Source organism: Rhyacophila brunnea, unplaced genomic scaffold, assembly GCF_057557595.1.
Source record: "Rhyacophila brunnea isolate RB1 unplaced genomic scaffold, BYU_Rbru_1.0 scaffold_2, whole genome shotgun sequence".
NCBI lineage: Eukaryota > Metazoa > Arthropoda > Insecta > Trichoptera > Rhyacophilidae > Rhyacophila > Rhyacophila brunnea.
The window spans coordinates 23,936,702-23,952,004 of record NW_028232859.1 but is presented as its reverse complement, the minus strand read 5'-3'; the positions used below and the strand labels follow the sequence as shown (position 1 = coordinate 23,952,004).

The window sequence follows — 15,303 nt, the reverse complement described above, 5'->3', positions numbered from 1 at the left end:
TTTTAATTTCAATTTTCACAAAATCGTCAATATGAAAATAAAATAAAATAAACGCTTTTGTATGTGGTGGAATTCAAAAAAACTTACCCGGTCGAAAGATGTTATTGTACGAGTATTATGAGATTAGCGAATCACTTCACAACTATACGCTAAAAATTTATGCAAATTTTTCTCCATGACAGATAATAGTGGCAATCAAAATTCATCGAGACACTTTATAATGTAATAACATAAAATTTATGAATGTGAATATTATATTATGGCGTTCAGCATTGGTCCTAAAATTATTTTAGATATTATGTATTTTTTTTGAGAATTTTGCTTCTAGAATGGATACTTTTATTGATTTAGGTAGGTATATGATATTTTCGAGTATTTGATATTATATGGTATATGATATATATGGAGTTCCATACGTAATTATATTCAAAGCTGGTGTTTGATATTAAATATCAGACTACGTTAAAGTTCCCACCACCACCCGTCATATATGCACAGCCGTGGATATGCACGGCCGCTTTCCATGACGCTTTAAACGTGTCTGATAGAAGTGATTTTAAGTGCTCATTCCGTCCCGAGACGGAGCCGCACGGGACTGATGCAGCAACCATGCACCATAGTGCTTAAAAAATAAAGTTTAGAAAGATTTTTTTTTTGGACTGGCTCTGCTGTCCGCTGACGTTAAGCGCCCTGTGTACCCACATACTGAGTGTCACGAATTGAAATGGATGAGTCTACATAGGAGTCGGGACTATCCCGCTCCCCATACGACGCTGCAAATTTCTCGAATGCCGCAAAGTTGGCTTCGGTTGCTACCAGATCTCCATGTCCAATTGGGCCCATGTGAGGACGGACCCTGGCAAACAGCTCCGCTCGTTCGAGTTCCATAAGCGGGCAATCCCAGAGTACATAGACTATAAGATATTATTATTATTATATTATATTATTATGATATGAAATACAATAATATCTCCGAAAATGCATAATGTTCAGCGAACAGTGCTTTTCATTATCAGCACTACTCAATATGTATTTTTTTTTTAATATAGTCATACAAAAATAATTTATTACAAACTACCTTACATCTTATGTAAGTTGAATTATTCTGATTTGATTATACAACTGAAGTTCACCCAACAGATTTCAACCCTTCTAAAAATCCTGAAACAAAAAGAAAATGACTGATGTGACTTACTTGACTTAAAACGGTGCCGTTTGAATTGATAATGACAAATCCTCAATCTTTAAAAATTAGATCAGTATGAAAACGTAATTCAGATAGATATTTTTTAACTATCCTATATCATAATATCAACGGTACGATAACATAATGAATACCTATTACTTAATGCGGTTACCTCTAATACGATTGCACCCGATTACTCTCCATCATCGGAGCATAGGGCGTGCACTAGGTCGCGCCATTTCCCTCGATTCATCGCCACGTCTCGCGCCTTCCGCCGTGTGAGACCAGTTGCAGCACCCGAGGGCTGCCCCTGTCTGATCATGATCATGACGGCCGTGGTTGATATAATCCTGTATGAGGACCTCCATTGTTTCTTTTATCTCACTCGGTCATTGGTTATTAGAATTAAATCTATCCATCGGTTATCCGAATGGCGAAGCGTAATGTTAAGTAAATTAAGTGTTGTAACATATGGAAATGTGCTTGCTGGGCATTACGCGAAAATATCACAAAATACTTAAATTGATTACGATACAGGAACTCTATATTATAATAGATGTTTCCGAACCAATTCTACGAAATATATAAATTTTTTAATTTCCTCACAGAATCCTGCTATTTCCTTTCCCAAATGAAAATTTCCCGTATTCCATATATGTAAACAGATAACATGGCTTCCATGCTCAATTGGTTTGGACTACGCAGGTTCTCATTACAATATAATCAAAAATACATCTCTTGGATTAAGGTATCACAAGTAATAATGTGGTGTAACTCATTGACATTTTCTTCTGGAAAATGCAAAAAAGAAAAGCCAACGGCACGCGGTGTTCCCAAGCGGTCACCCATCCAAGTACTATCCGCGCCCAATGTTGCTTAACTTCGGTGATCGGACGAGAACCGGTGCTTTCAACATGGTATGGTCGTTGGCGAGTGCCTTTACTTTCTGTAGTTATTTATACAACTCATTGACTATTATTAGACAAAACATATTTGAAAATTCATTGGAAAATTTCAATAAAAAGAAAAGCCAACGGCACGCGGTGTTCCCAAGCGGTCACCCATCCAAGTACTATCCGCGCCCAATGTTGCTTAACTTCGGTGATCGGACGAGAACCGGTGCTTTCAACATGGTATGGTCGTTGGCGAGTACCTTTACTTTCTGTAGTTATTTATACCATCCATTGACTATTTTTAGACAAAACATAATATGAATTAATATGCTCATATTATATTATTATAATTACATAACTATTTACAAATATATTTTTTTGTATTGGCTTTTTTTATTTAATAAAAAATGAGCATGTTCCTTTTTCCTCTACATCCTACGTCCGCCCCAGTGTCAGATTCTATAAATTGAATAATTTTCGAATTAGGTACCTACCGATCTCCGTTGAAAATTTAGTAGGTATTATAACTACTGGTTTGAAAATAATGGACCAAAGTCAGTTTTTACCCTGAAACAAAAGATTGATAATAAAGGATGTATAGTCACTTTATATTATGTAAGTACATATAATATATGTATAAGTAAGTCAACTTTATGCGTGTCTGTTCGGGGTTTAGTTTCTTATTTATAAACGGCTAAGAAAGTTTAAATAAATCAATAAAGCATTCAGTGACTATGGCATATCGTTTTTCTCACACTATTCGAAATTTTGGAAATCTGATTTTGCATCGTGGTATCTCTCGAATGATAATAGACTTAAAACTGAAAAAATACCGGTTAGAAACTCACACGACATTAAACTTCATACACACAAATTTGCATCGGTACCTAGTTGTTAGGTTGCCAATTTTATTTTAGAAAATTCCCGGACATTTTAGATAGAAACATAATTGACTATCGCATACGACCCAGTAATAGCAAACTTTTTTGTTGTTACGATCGATTTTTACGTGAAAATATACTAGCGTAACTATACTTATATTAACTTCCTATAAAAAAATCACGCAACGGTTTCTTGATGTTTCCAACAAAAACGACCAGAATTAAAATCATGAGTTTTTTAGCTATAAAATTTTCTCCAATCTAATTGGCTTGTCTGCTCATCCATTCTGTCCAAAATCAAAGCATCTTTTAGCTTTTCCTCCATTTTCAAAATTTATTAATAACTACTTTCCGTCATTTTAAATTATTCTTCAACTTTATGTATTTGATGTATTTTTTATTTTAGATCGTTATATCTACTTTTGTAATAACATGTTACATTTTTTACCAGTTTGCGTAATTTTAAAACGTTATTGACGCTATTTTACTATGTTACTTGTTTTAGCTGGATAAAACTTCGTGTTGTTCTGTGTCTGGGTTTGCCAGAAATTATTTTTCGCTTGATCCTGCTTTAATAATTCTTTTACAAGAGAGCTATTTCGGGTTTGCAATTCCATATGTATCAAGTTGACATATATTCTGTTCCGAGTCTTGGTGCATACAGTATTCATATTACTATAAACTATTCCTGCGCATCTATTATATACATAAGACTGCTCTTGGCCGCTACGGCAGATAGGGTAGGTTTGTATCAAAGTATTGGCACTTATTGGATCAATGACAATAAGTTAGTTCGTTAGTTGTAATTTGTAATTGTGTATCGGTTATGGTGTTGAAGATGATTATGAAGAAGTCGAAGATGTATGCAGGAGCGAGTTTTATTTGCAGCGTAACGGTCGGTACGATAGTATAAATACAATGACAGTACATATTACGTACTGAGATAGTTACGAGCCAGGTACTTAGATTCCAGTGACATTTTGATAAATCAATAAAGTATTCGTAATTTATATAGTCAAAAGTAATACCTAAACATTATATTCCAGTATATAGTTATATTGAACGAGTCAGCGGTTTAAATACGAGTAGCTGTGAATTTTATTTATTATTACTGTCATACTATAATAATATGATACTATGGGAATGGATATTAGACTAATTTTCTATTGCGATACCGTATTTAATATCGCCATTCAATCTGCTGACACAGTTAATAAGTTGTTTACCGGAATATGAGTTGCTGGGAATTTATTATTGCGGTCGAATAATTTGATACATTAAAAATAGATATAATGATCAATAATATACTGACAGCTACATAAGTGCTTTTCAAAAGCACTTCTTTTGGCTGTGGTAAATTTTAGAGCGAGATAGACAGTTTTGACTGTTTAGACGGCTAACTTATTGTAATTGTTACAATAAGTAATAATACTTCAATAAAAACATATCCTTGATAGCTGATATAGCAGCCAAAAGCAGTCTTGTGTATAGATTAGATGCGCTGGATAGACATTAATAAAGCTGAGATACATGAAACAAAATACATAATTTCATTAGCTCATCTGATTTAAATTCTTTTTAAAGTATTTTTCCCATGTTTAATCATCTATCTGGTATTTTCAAACTTGTGAATATCCATTGTACAATAAATCCATATCAATCTTTAGTAAAGTTATACTTCCCACATCAATTTTTAGCATTTTCTATTTTCAATTAAGATAAAACACTTTATTTTATGAGTAATGCTTTTCTTGGAATTGTCGTAGTTTCCTTTATAATAAACAATTAAAATACATTCGTCAATACATATAAAAAGTCAGGCTATTTAAAAAACATTTGTAAAAATCGGTGTTATAAGTATAAAATATGTAATTATAGGAAAATATGTATAGTATAAGGGATGTGAAAATGACGCAGGATAATAGGTACTTAACTCTTTTCCTGGATTTTATGCATCTTGGGTACTTCAACCATAATACTCGAGAATGACTTCAATTAACGGTGAATTCCAATTAAGCCGGGATGGTTGGCAACCCTACTAGTGTTACCTATTATATCATTAAATAATAGAAAGCTTGGTCGTGGTTCTGATGTCAATAAGTTATTTACAACTCTGAGAGTTCATATTTGATATTATGAAATCTCACGTAAAACCTTGGTCATTGCTTGATCATACAGTGATATTGAGAAGACAAGTGTACCTAATCGATAAGCAATAGATAATCTCCGTAGTCCGTAAAACAACGTTTTACTTTAGTAAAAAATATTTTACTAAAATAATCTAGCACTTAGGAGCGGTGACAAACCTTTGGTATGCATCATATATGTGCCACGCCGAGAAATTCTTCTGGCACACGAAAGCAATATTACCTACCGGAATTTTACAAGGAACCGTCCTGATTTTTATTCAACGTATAGTCCAGAAGAGATGCTTCATAACTTTGCACTCCGGTTCTAGGATGAAAATGATGTAATATATTCTAAAAATATATGTTTTACATACTTAATATATGTCTATTTATTTATTACTGTATATTATATTAATACAAGTGAATATAATTTTATCTAATTTTATGCGAGATAATCAGGGCAAAGACCCGTATCAGTGTAGTAAAGAGTGCAAAAAAATGCAAAAAATTGCAAAGATATAGAACGTATACCTACTCTACGATACTTAGCACCTGGGTAAAGTTGGAAGATTTTTACTGGTAGGTAAGAAACGCTTAAAAATATAAAAGGTTACGAGACTGTATTACATAAGAATAAAAATTAATATAGTAAAAAGCTGCCCGGATGAAAAACAATATCTGCAGGAAATGCTGAACGGAAATTGTCAAGAAAACCACACGGACGTAGAAAACAACAAAAAAGAATAATGCTGTTTCTACTTCATATTTTTCTTCAATACTTCTTAATTAGCACACTTCTCCCATTTGTAATATGTGCTAAGAATTTAGCCCGTAAACATAAATGAGATCGTCATCGCTGTCGTGCTTAAAATCCAATGAATAAATAAATAATATAATATAATATGCAATATTCAATATTTTCTTTGAAATATGCTCGGTGTTTATAATGCCATCTATGAATATATATGAAAATATTTTATAAAGGCAAGTGTGAAAAGTGTTGTTCATAGTTGATAGCAATGTTCTATAATAAAATAGTTGCTTAAATAAAGTGTTTTTCAAAGTCTCACTGCAAAATAAAAATATGTATATGTATTTATCTGGTAAAGTCAAAAATATTGGATTCTATTGATCACACAAATTAATCTACCTTATATACTCGATTTAAAAAAAAGTCAAACATTTGTTTTGATTATTACGCTTATATACCAAATCATTTATTATTTTTAACCAAATTGAGTCTACACTCTAGAATCTAGAGTCTATCAAGACCATAGGGATACAACGGTATAAATATATAGTATATAGTATTTTCAGTCTTAATTATTTTTATTAGATACCTTCATGCTATTTGGTAATTATGAGACGGCTATCTTAAGCGGATAAGTGCCGAAATGCTATATAAATCTTTAAAATTCTGATAAACATCCACTAATGGATACGATACCATAATACAACGTCAGCGAAAACGCACGCGAAAAATTTCGCATCACAAAATCTAGATACTCTCAAAAGTTGCAACATTCGCATTCCTTTTTTAATTTTTCGCCCCTTGGGATTTGCCGCCTCTAAGCAGCGATTAACTTGCCTACCTCCACATGACGTCCCTGCTACCAGAATAAAGTGAATAAGTCTAATGTATAGAAACTTAGCTATAATATGTAATCGATGAAGAAGAAAAGCCCTGAAACTATTTCAGTACATTAAGTTATTTCTATTAGTTTAATATTTTTTAAACATATGTAGTCAGTTTATGTCTACCTATTTGTATATGACATTTATTCTGACACATCACTCATAGAAGCTTTACGGGAAATTAATAGCCGAGGATAAATGAATATATGAAAAATTAATTTACTTATGTTTAATTCCAGAATTTTTATTATGTTTTAGTTTACTCTGTGACTATTGCATTATTCAAGAATGCAATTTATTCAATTAACTGTAATCTCAATTTATTCAGAATCCAAAAAAACACTGCACCGTTATTGGTGGTGAAAGAAAGTGTTAAAATCAAAATTATTGTTTTGTAATATTGTCATAGTGATCAATAATTTTCAATAATATCACAGTGTTTTAAATGAGTTTATTAAATTATCCACGCGTGAAATTGTACACTTGTTCAATTTTACTATTTTGCTCGTGGATGGTGGCTTTGGTTGTTGATCAGAGAAGACGAAACAGAGAAAGATCATAAACACGCTGAAACGATCAAGTAAAGCAGTTCACACGACGCAATCTTCCCTGAGGAAAAATAATAAAATAGAATTTCGAAATGTGAATATTCTTGATATCGGAAAAATAACTGCATATCAGAGAGCAAGATCCTTAGCCATGGAGAAAAAGAGAGACTTGTATGAATTCAATATCATATTATCGAATTTAGGTGGTTCTGGTGTTTCTCGGTGGCCTCCAGTAGGTACTAAGCGCGAAAAATATCCCTTATTTCGTCCCAGTATGTTGGTCTGATTATATATGAAATTACCGATTTATACAGATATTCATTATCCTCTTTGTACTCTGACCAACGTTTGATATCAACTAAATAGAATCCTATTGACATACTTATACGATTATAGGTACTTTAATATGATCCCGAAATGTAATAAAGTAGGGGGAAGAACACACGGTAATAAAGTCTCAATAAATAAAAATATACTTAGGTACATTTTTTTTAAAATATATTTGATTTGAAATAATTTATTATCTCAAGATCAGTTTTTTATATTCTTTTAATACTCACGTGTATAATTTGGGTTTTCAAAACCATTGACAGAAGTGATTCGTAAGAAATGCAAAAACTGTATAAAAATAGACAAAAAACAGTTAAACATGATTTCGTGAAGATGTCAGCTTATTATAGGTATCCGGATCACATGTAACATGTAAAGGTTATTATAAGGTTGGTCAACAAAATATAACATCATTCTACAAGATATGAACACTTCAGTGAAGATATGAAAAATTAATATTAAATATTGCATTAGAGTAAACATAGTTTCAAAATAGTTGCTAAATCGAATAATTAATAAACCATGCAATCTTATCTTAAAACTTTTTCTTGAAGTCTATCCTCATATTATCTCATTAAAATGTATTAGGAAATGGTGCAATACTTCCGATCTAAATTATTTAAAATTCAGAATAGCTCGATTCGAATACAGTTCATTTTTATGGTAATACTTGATTGGATGCAAGCTCAATAGGTTAGTTAGATTTTTCATATTTAAAAAATATGTTAAACAATTTTTGAAAGGCTAACCTATATGGGAACTAAAACATCAGAGAGATTGCAAGTTACGATATTTTAATTTCCAATTATGTCAATATATACATACTACCACGACCTTCAAATAAGTAATATCAAGATTAATATACACTTGAAATGTATAACAATGATAAACACTTTGTAAAAACACGCCCCCGTCATGGATGGAGGCTTTTTTTGTTCATCGCATCGATTTAATATGACAGGTATAAATATTTAAAGATTTGAATTTTGTACTATTGCATTCGTTTTTAGCGACCCAAGTTTCGCAAATGGTCAAGAAAATTAACTATAATAATTTGTTTTAATCGCATATGTATTTACCATTTACGTGCCAGAGAACATCTACCAGCTACCTGGCGGTAGTATCAATTTTATAATTGTATGGCTAATACAGCTATGGCGTTCATATTTTGTTGCGAAATAATCAAAATATATGATATAAAGTTTGTAATTAGTAAATATCGGACAGGCACGTGATTTTTTGTCGCAAAAGTTTGGTTTCACGATTTTAAACAGGTATGAAAATTCTCTAGTTATCTACATAATATATATCATTAGATAACAATATTAAAAAGAATAATCTCGGGATTTTCTGCGAATCTGGGATCTCGTGGATTATTTGTCACGGTATACGTATATACAAAATGAAATAACTGTGAATTTACCTATTATTAGGTACGGCATGCGTTTTATCTGCACAATTAATTTTAAATAAATTATTTCAATAACTTGTCTGCAAAACGTGAATCTTATACCCCATTTACACGTGCATGAATTTACTGCCGACAATACGTATTATCGCGGCCATAACAAGAAAATGCACGTGTAAACACGTATTATCGTGCAAGTTGCAAGATTTCATGCATGTATCAAAAATGTTCAGAAGCTTCTGAATTTTCATGTAATAAATGGGACTTGCATGGCGGTGCGCATGCACAGTAGAGCGATAATGACGAACCTGCCGGAAGAAATACGAATTACAATTACACAGAATATTTTGACATCTACCGATTTTCCACGTACTTGTCCGAACCTGTCTGAATCTGTCAAGTAGCACCCAACGATGACAACATAGCGTCTTGTTTACGCTTGAAGAATGGGATTGGAGAGAGAGTCAGCACTTTTACGTGTAAATAATTATTATCGCAATAGTTTAAAATATTATAGATTATTGGTGGAAGTAAAAAAAATAAATATATCACGTGTACAGGCGCTATTACTGTAGTCTGTAGAGCCATCTTTTTATCCATGGGTATACGCGGATGCTTTCTTCTCTTGCGCAGGAATCTGACATGTTTAATGTGACTATCGTTACGGTTGCTACTGTTGACTATACTTAAATCAAGCCTACAGTATCGTTTTTTCTCACTATATGGCGCCCGTACGATTATATTATCTTGTTTCGTGCAAGCACAATAAAATTGAACCTTACAAAAAGGGGATACTCTTTGACCAAGATTTCGATACTTCGATGGCTATACTATTATACGATTTTTTCCGGAAATCAATCCCTCAGGGATATACAAAATTGTATACATCTACTTGCGGGTATCAATACTTTCTTTCGAGCCCCTACTTACACTAATGTGGTACTCGTGTATGTGTATAATAATTAATGTCACACGAACTAAATTAATGCAATAAACCTTATTTAAAAAATTATGAATATCTAAAAAAGTTAATGACGTAATTATTAAAAACATTATAATATATTCTGTTATATTCGGTCAAATTATAAGTGCAAAGTTGGTAATTCGGAGATGTTTACAGTTTTGCTCAGTAAGTTTTCTTTGATCCACCCAAATTATTGAAATAAAAGATAATATTTGGTGGTAAGTTTAGTTTTAGTATCACTCAATTTCATTTTAATTATAGATCTATCGGTTAATTTGGCGGAATAAAAGTCATAAAACCAGTAAACTCTTCTAATGAAAAAAATATCAGATTTTACTTTATCATAAACTTCCCATAATCACAGTTAGGTATTCAGTTTAATATTCAGAAGTTTCAGATTACCTACTCATTTTAATACCTAATTTTCAAACATACTACACCAACATAATAATATTATTATCACCAATCGTATCGCTCATCTCTTGCGCATCTCCAACTTACACTGAGTCTGAAAACAAGATGACCATGAAACTTCCGAAGATCCATGAAAATGGCTACAATTTTTAATCACTTATGTATCATTAAGAATAATTATCATCATCAGCCGTTGCCAATTGTCTACATGGCAATAGATTGTTCCAATTTTGCCTAGACTTATTAGCACCTTGACCTACGATCAGCAGTCTACATCAATATTAACTAGAAAACTGGGAAGTAAACAACTTCATAACTTTCCCGATAAACGAACTATTAGTATTGGATTATCTTTTTTTCCAGTATGTACACGCTAAGTCATGGGGTACCATCGTGAATAATCATTATTATCAATGGTTCATCATAATAACGTCATGACGACCCGTGGGGATAGACAGGTCATGAATTGCATAAGGGCAGCTCATTATAAATGACTATCACAATAATTAATACAACGTTTGATAGCCAGTAGCGCACCCAGGGGGGGGCCAGGGGGCCTTGGCCCCCCCCAAAATATGAAAATCATCAGAATGATTTTACATATTGAAATCGAAAGCCAATAAACTATACCTTGGGCTTAGACAAACAACACGGCAAAAAATGATTTGTAATTCTCCAGTACCCTTTTTAGTAATATTTCTTAGATTTTAATTTCTAATACAAAAATTTCGAAACACTAATGTCAGGTTTTTTTAGAAACCCGTTCCCTAATGAAATTCTCGGTGTCCACCCGAATTCCGGAGTGGTATAGGTCATGGCTGGGGAGGGTTGACAGGTCTAGCCTGGGGGCCCGGGCTGTGGGGGGCCCGGCGTGTCGGGTTGACCAGATAAGTGAGATAAGCACATATCATAAATTAGCTTTAATAGTAAAAAAAGTCGCCTGCGGCGCTATTATACTTCATGACTATCAACATTTTAATTTATATAAATGTCCAATATATTTTCTGATTATTATGTGTCGACAGCTTCATTATTAAAGTATATGACGTACTGAAAATCGCCAATAATTCACTGTATAAGTACCCTCAATTTGAACTAAAACACAATTCGAAAAACGTTAATGTAGTGTTTCCCACTGCCTTTAATCTAAGCGGTGGATAGGGGGCCCGTCAAATACCCTAGCCCAGTGGTCGGCAAACTCATTAGTCAATAGAGCCAAATATCAACAGTACAACGATTGAGATTTCTTTTGAGAGCCAAATTTCTTAAACTTAAATTATATACGTAGGTAGTTTAGTTAACGTCCTAATTAAATTAAAGGTAGGTACACTGAATAAAACTGAATATCATACGTAATAATGATCTTATTTATTAATAAAAATTAAATTGTAAGTAAGGTATCCATACAATTGAATCATGACAATGACTGACAATTTCAATGTGAATAATGGCCTTGCATCTCCTTGTAAAGTTTGGGTAAGTCAGGTTCGTATGTTGTTGATTTAATTTTAAGCACGATTCCAGGTTCTCATCAATAAATCGATTTCTCAATTTACTCTTGATTTCCTCTCTTGGAAATCTTTTTACTAACCACAAAACTTGCAATATTAACATTGTTGAAAGATTTTATTCAGTACCTAATTAAATACAGAACTTTATTTTTCTTGACTCTTCTCCTCAGCTGCTTTCTTCTTTGCATCATCGACAGAATATTTAGCGCAAAATTACTAGTTTTTAGTTGTAGTATCTCTCTAAATTTGAATGCGTCAATTTTTCCCGACACATAAATACAGGTCGGGAAGCCATTTAAGTTTTGAATAAACGCGAAGTCTCGGTCTACTCAACATTACATTTACGGTTATCCTCTTCCATTTTCTTTGCTTCTTCTTTGTAGTCATGTCAAATATGACAGAGAGCATCTGTGGCAGAGTCGCACTCAAAGGGCCAAAGAGCCGCAGTTTGCCGACCACTGCCCTAGCCTGAGGGCCCGTTTCAGGATGTGGGGGCCATGGTGTAGGTACACCGAGTGCAATAGACAAAAGACCGATAAACGAGATATAAGGCTGTGTTGTATTGAGTAGGTTGTGTATAATTTAAAGGCAATAATACTTTTTTTGTCCATTTTCAATTAATATGTTGGATATACTGGTGAATACTAAAGATAGATTATATAAACTTAACCAAAGTGGAATTTATCTATTAAGTTGTGACTCTTGTGATGCCAAATATGTTGGACAAACGGGACGATCCTTTAATACTAGGATCAAAGAACATTTAGCCTGTGCTAAAAATGGTAATGAATCTTCAGCTTTTGGAAATCATTTAAGTTTAAATAATCACTCTTTTAATATCAGTAAAAATTTTAAAATCCTGCATTTGAATGAGAAATCTATAAAATTGGATAAACAGGAAATCCTAGAAATTAATAGGTATAAATTTTTGCCAAATTCTAATTTGTTAAATGATCAATTATATTTTGTGTCTTCTCCATTATTGTACCATATTTAATATTTGGGATTGTCATAACATAACTTTATATATTGTACATTATTTATTATTTTTATTGAATTCTGACTCATATTTTGGTTGTATTTGTTTTTTATTTCATCTCACTTCAATTGATAATTTTATTTTATTTTTTATATAAAAAAAAAATTTATTGCTAATTTTGACTAATTAGAATTATTTGTTGATATTAATTTTATTGTAAGTGTAGATTGTTTCATATTTTGTGGTTTGTTAATATTTAAAATAATTTGTTTAATGCCTCTGACGTAGTATGAAATATTAATGTCCAACCTCATTAGTTTTAAATTAGTCTGTTATTGGGAAGGTACGAGTATTATTGGACGGAAAATTATTATGTACCTATTGTTATATTATTTCTATCGCTTTGAATTTTGTTTGATAAATATTGTTTTAAAATAAAAAAAAAATGTATTCAGTTGAAAATGTCCCACTGAGGCGGACGAAACCGGTCCTAATATATTAATTAAAAGTGGAATAAGTACTATAAAAAATTGCGTTTTATTAAATAAAAACAACAATAATATGTTGGAACCTAAATATTAAAATACCAAAAATCTGCAACATTCTGCGAAAAGAACGACTACACTACACTACGGTGGTGGTGTAAATCAAAAGAACATTTTTTTCGGTGGAATTCGGAATAAATATTGTATTGTTGTTTTAATTTAATAAAACGTAATTTTTTTTTAGTACTTATTCCACTTTTATTAAATAGATTAGGACCGGTTTCGTCCGCCTCAGAGGGACATTTTCAACTAGTTGAAAATGTCCCTATGTATATCGCCATGTATTGTGAAAATATGTAAAAATATTTATATGAAGAAGAAAAAGAGCCTATGGGACTAATTTACATTCTCCTTCTTGGGCCCCCCCGAATAATAATTCCTGGGTGCGCCACTGTTGATAGCAGTGGTGGTTTTATCTGCAGCAGGTGATGCTGTCGCTTCATTAGGTACATAGAAGATGGACATATACAATAATACATTGGCATATAATATTTGAGGCTATCATGGTTATTTTTATCGCAGTAGATTTTTGGGTTTCCATCGTGTGTCCTTCCTTCCATCCTCGACGTTTCGAGCTCGTTGCAGAGGGAATTATTAAGAGATGATAATATGTTTTCTGATGAAATGTAGTGTAGGTGTATGAATGTAAACGTTGCTCTAAGAATGTCAAAATGAATCCGATTAGCTAAGAGCAAACGTTGCTCAGATTAATGTGTCAATCGTTACGACCAGAGATACCGGCTCGAATATTGGATTTTGCTGGTACTACATTTACAAACAAGTACATAATAAATGTAGACAAATTTTAGTTGCAATTTCATGTCCGCCACTTTACGTAAAATAAATGTCTTTTGATAACAAGTATTAACAACAAAAACACATTCTTTTTAGTTATTTTCTTAATTACTTCAATAGTAAACAAAACGATTATTTATTATTATAATACCTAATTCATTTGGCAGAATTTTCGAAATTTTATAGTTGATAGGTATCATATACTTTAAAAAAAATATATACATGTACTACGTAATGGTAATACTAATTATATGTATTCATACGTTTGGGGAGATGCTATTAAGATACGTAATGTTGTAATTAGTTTATTCAGTCAAAATCCTAACAATTAACTTTGAAATAGTAGGACCTATTATTTAATAGGTAAAAAAATACCAAATGTTTTTGTTCGGTCATGGTTACTAGGCAGTTAAACTATTTCGTATGTATTTTTTTTTATTCCGCACAAATTTATTTATTGCGATGAGATTTTGTAAACAAAATCATTTGAGTTATACCTATCACCCATCTGAAAAAATACCACATTTATTTAATATTAAATATTTTAGCCACTAACAGCTATAAGTTATCTTTAATATTATTCTAAGTATCTAGTAACCAGTCGTTTTTTACCCAGCAGCCATTGACGATTTTGCACCGCGATCCTGATAATAAAAAGATATGGAAGACGGTTTAGTATGATTTACAATCTAAAATAACTGGCACGATCTATAAAAAATAAGGAAAAATCAATAAAATAACATTACGTGCAGAAATAAAATGAAACTGTCACTAAAAACTTGTCATAAACAATAAACATACTGACATAGGTACGCTAAGAAAACTGAAGTCATATTTTAAAATGATCATAATATAAAATATAGATAATAGGTTCTTGTATAATGTTGGGCTAGAAATATATAGTTTTATGATAATATGTACTTACCTATATGATATTTACCGGTGATTCCCAAGATGGGTACTACAAAGTCCTAGGAGCGCAAGAAGGGCGGGTATGATAGCGTTGGAAGACAATGAAGGCGTAGAAAAGTAAGAAGCTCAAAGTTTCTGATGAATGCAAATCAGTGCCTCATGTTTAGCACCTG

At 32.2% G+C, this 15,303-nt stretch overlaps 2 non-coding genes across 2 annotated transcripts; both read right to left on the bottom strand.

Moving 5' to 3' along the window:
- Positions 1-1,998: 1,998 nt before the first annotated feature.
- On the bottom strand, positions 1,999-2,117 carry LOC147072091 (5S ribosomal RNA). Its single transcript, XR_015070732.1, has one exon. It is a non-coding gene; the product is annotated as a 5S ribosomal RNA (ribosomal RNA).
- Positions 2,118-2,214: 97 nt separating this feature from the next.
- Positions 2,215-2,333, bottom strand: LOC147072090 (5S ribosomal RNA). Its single transcript, XR_015070731.1, has one exon. It is a non-coding gene; the product is annotated as a 5S ribosomal RNA (ribosomal RNA).
- Positions 2,334-15,303: the final 12,970 nt, after the last annotated feature.